Source organism: Aplysia californica, unplaced genomic scaffold (genome assembly GCF_000002075.1).
Source record: "Aplysia californica isolate F4 #8 unplaced genomic scaffold, AplCal3.0 scaffold00477, whole genome shotgun sequence".
Lineage (NCBI taxonomy): Eukaryota > Metazoa > Mollusca > Gastropoda > Aplysiida > Aplysiidae > Aplysia > Aplysia californica.
In genome coordinates, this window is record NW_004797747.1 from 379,507 (window position 1) to 384,205 (window position 4,699).

Consider the following 4,699-nt stretch of genomic DNA (forward strand, 5'->3'; position numbering starts at 1 on the left):
GCTTTGTTAAAATTAACAGAATCGCATAATTTCACATTTTTTGGGCTCAGTTTGCATAAATTCAGAATTTTTCTTGCATAAAACGACAAGGACAGAATAGTAAGGATTAGGAAAGAAAAAGCAGCAGTTCCCTGTTGCAGGTCGTGTGTATGTATGTGTGTGTTTTAGTTTTAGTAGAGGTTTTTCTGTGCTCGCAACTGCATAAGGTCATATGAGCGGCAGAAAATTATGAGCATGATGCCTTGGAAATGAAAACAAAAGTGAAGAGAAAAGAGACAAAGACAGAAAACAACACTGCCACTGAAGATTTCTTTTTATTGTAATAAAAATCATGTCCAGCTCACCACAAAACCAGACTGATCCTATCAGTACAGACAGTTCCTTGAAATAATCATTTAAACGCTATAACAGAATATGCACACAAATGTGGTGTATGAAATCAAATGCCGAAACGTTGGTCTACACAAAAATGGCAAAGGAAAGCAATTCAACACATCCACATCAATAAATCTCACCTTCATTTTAGTAACATATTTATTTATAAATAAATAAAGGCAGAAAATGAAACCAGCAAGCCATAGGTAATATCACATAAAGTTGCTTATACCTAAAGAGAGAGAAAGCTATAATATATATATATACACATTACAGAAACTTCCATTCATACGTATACATATGTACCACCTGGCTATTGAAAAGTGACAATAGAATAATATTGCAATGTAACTGCTAGAGTACTTTTCGTAAAAATGCTGCACATTAACATTAATTGACATTTAGTCAGTTGAATTTCCTCAAACTCAAAGGAAATCTACACAAAAGGCTACTTGATTTACCTGCTGTACACAGTGAATCAGCAACCTCCGGGTTTATCAGCATGAAGATCACTATACATTTTTTTTAGCCCTCCAAAAAACCTTTAAAAATGACCCAAAAAGCACACATCAGGTACCGAGAAACCACTTCTTAGTCTTCTTACCACAACACACTACAGTCAGGCAAAGATAACATGAAAACAGAAAACTTGAAATCACAGCTAGCTTGTACAATTTGCCATTCCCCATCTGATATCTCTTTAATTTTTTGTTAGTTAGTGGTCAACCTGATTTATGGATCAGGTGTCAAACAAACATCAAACACATTTGTCAATCCCGGATGAGTCTGAGTTATCCGTGCCCAACTGTGTATGTTCCCCGAAGTGAAAGAAATGTTTTCTGTTGCTTATTATATAAATTAAAAGAGTTATGATTATGAAGTTATGAAAGCCTTCAATCAAAAAGGATATCAACTTACACGTACCATTTTAATTACTTTAATGATGAAAACAAAGCAGAAGCCATTTCAAGTTTAATTATTAATTAGGTTTCACATGTAGCTGATTCAAATGCACAGATAATATTATCATTTTGAAATAACTTAATGTTCATCATCATGGGTTCTTTTTAAAGTGCGCCATTTTGATGCAGAGAAACCCCCAACTTTAAAACTGCATTTTAGAGCACAACAAAGGTCCATTTTTCATTGATGCGGAGGATATGAATATGAACATCATATATTCTCTCACTCATTCTCAAACTTTGGAAAACATGTTTAATTATGCAGATTCTTTCCGCTCAACTATTCATTAATTTTAATGCAACAAATGCAAAATGTACCAGTACTTTTATTCTACCAACTTATTGCACAAAGATAATATACAGATGGGTAACCATCAGAAAATGCCAGTGACATCCTCTTGACTTTACAGTACACAATGAGCTGGTTACTGAGACAATTAAAAACGCCATTTTCTTCCCTTGGGTGACCTCTGACGCTACAGTCCAGAAAACTATGGAAGTGTTATCAGGCAAATTCTTACTAGCTCCAGGCTCTGCCAGAGGTGTAGTGCATCACGTGACATTGGTCAAAATTCAACCCATAACATTGGACATGGCTTATGGAGTGCAGATGCTGCTCTTACACCACCACTCTGCCAACCACATACTCTAACTGAAGCTCAACCCACACAGATTACAGATTTTGAATACATTTTCACCTGCAACAATTCAAGCGCTGCGCGGACAAGTTTTCATTTCAAGTTAGCAGTCTGGTCACACAGTACAGCGACACTTGTTTTTCTTTTTTTCTTTAAATTTGTTCAAACCCACAGCAATGCTTGAGACTTCTTTATGAGACTGGTTGATAGATAGACCTTTGGAAACATTTGTATTGAGTTGTCCTAAAGTGACTTGACATTATCAGAAACTATACATACGATGTTTGGTTATACAAATGTTTTTCTCTTCTGAAGAATTTACGTTACAGAACAAAAGCACAATTTTAACACGGCAAAATGAAAATAAACGATAAAATGTACGAGAAAGTGAATAATTTTGAGCAAACTGACACATTCTGGTCAGCTGCCCCCATACATCTGTGCTCCTCGGACCATCTCTGTGAGCTGATTGTAAAAAACAGATGCAAAAAATTATTGCTTGCAATTTGTGGCATGACAAAATATCTTAAATCATTGCAGTCAAATGATCAAAAGGACACAAAAATGTAGGTCACAAGTACATGGATGGCAAGATAGTTGATCATATGGTTCACATTTCCAAAATAGGATTGCAAGTGTTTCCACAACTTCACCATTCTCAAAAGCACACCATGGAATACAAGACATATTATTTCTCGAGACTTACAAAAATTCCAAAAGAGGATAACTCATACAGCATTGCTTGAAAAGTTACCCTGCAACAGGTATATTCAAAATTGGAGGGCTAGGACTGTGCTGAACATTGTCTGAATCAAACCGAATCATCTGAGAATCACAACTTGAATAGGTTCAAGGAAAAGAAGTAAAAAGAAACAAGCTTTGGAAACAGGAACTCACTGTGAGTCACAAGACTACATTTTTAAAATCTCCACACTATCTACTACTACTCCACGAACAACCCATGAGCAACTAAGAATCTATAACTTAAGATACAAAACTGATGGAATTTTCTCAACTTTCTTTGCACATTAAGCAGAAGATCCCATCCTTCAATGGCTTCATCCTTACTTAGCTATCCTTTTATTTCTTTAAAAAAAAATGTAACTACAGTCTAGCATGCACATAGCGCACATAAACATAGCGGACTGAATTTCAGGTCCTGAATTGTTTCTTCTCTATTCTTTGTATTCAAAACACTTACATAGCAAAGACAATGGCATCAGCAAGGGTAGATACTACCACATACCACCACAAATTTTCGTTTTAGTAAGGTTTTTACAGCACTCGCAACCACCACAAATTTAGTTTACTGAAGTAGCCTTCTGCACATGCACGCAAGTAAGGGGAGTAGTGGTGCCCACACACACACAGCATATGAATGTAGGTAGACTGATGACTGGATAAACTGAGGGCAATAGACCAATGACTGGATAAACTGAGGGCAATAGACCAATGACTGGATAAACTGAGGGCAACAGTGTAGGACAAGGATGTGTTTGTTGTATAGCCAGCCCTGCATCACTGGCACAGAAGTGTTCATGGGTAAATTTAGCCATCACACTTCAGCATGAAGGCATATGTTGTGCATTGTCCCCATGTGTATTGCTGCGCTTCCTCTTCAACAGAAATTAGATCTCTACACATAATTGCGACAGCTTGCCGGCATTTTGAAAAATCAAGTCCAGATGAAAATCTAGCAGTCAGAGGACCGTGATAAGGCAAAAGAAGCAGAAAGGCTTCTTGGTCAGGGAAAAACTGCAGATCCTAGCAAAGCTGGATAAAAAATCCATGCCCAAAACTCAAATCTGCAAAACGTTCAATTTTAAACATCTACGAACCCAAACACATATGTTGGCATGGCATACAGAGCATAATTCATGTAAAATTTTGACCCCATTTCCTCTGATTTCACAATAAGTATTGGACCGTATTCAGTTACCATAGCATGGAAGGACAAAATCATCAGAGTAAACTACCGTTACCTAGCTATCCACACAGGAAATTTTTTCATCACATTTAACCCTATCTGTACGTCGGGTTTTACTATCGTATCCATACGATGTGGGGAACACTGTGCCACCACTTTCCAAAAAGGAAATTTACTTGTTAATTTGATCCGTATGCTTTGCATAGCAGTTTGTCAAAATGATTTTTTGAGAAATACTGAAGGTTTCAAAAAGATCTTCGTACTACAAGTATTCTAAAATGTGAAGAATACAACCCTGAGGGTACAAAATGACCCCAGGGCGCACTGAAAGGGTTAAATGTTCAACATACTCTTGTTGTGTTTTGGAGGCATTGCATGACTATTTCTTCATGGCAAACAAGGCCCAGAACAAAAGTACAATGTATCGACGAGTTCTTTGAAAACAGAAAAATTAAATAGTGCTGTACTTTACGTATGTTTTTTTAACGCCCTTTTCATTTCTAAGCACACACATACATTTCACACTTCTGGTTATATTTGGGGATTTCATAATTTCTAGAAAGCATCTCTTCTCATAGACTCGTGTATTCATTATAATGAACATGAAAAGCATGCTCTTTTATAAGTTTTACGGCAATTGTAACACTGTCAGGACATATAAGTGCAGAAGATTAGAGCTTTTACTTGAATGTAACATACAAACAAAACAAAGAAGAGAAATTAGAAGGACGATAGATGACTTATAGGAAAGAAGGAGCATACCACACTAGAGTGCCCGCCAGCCACCCACATGCACG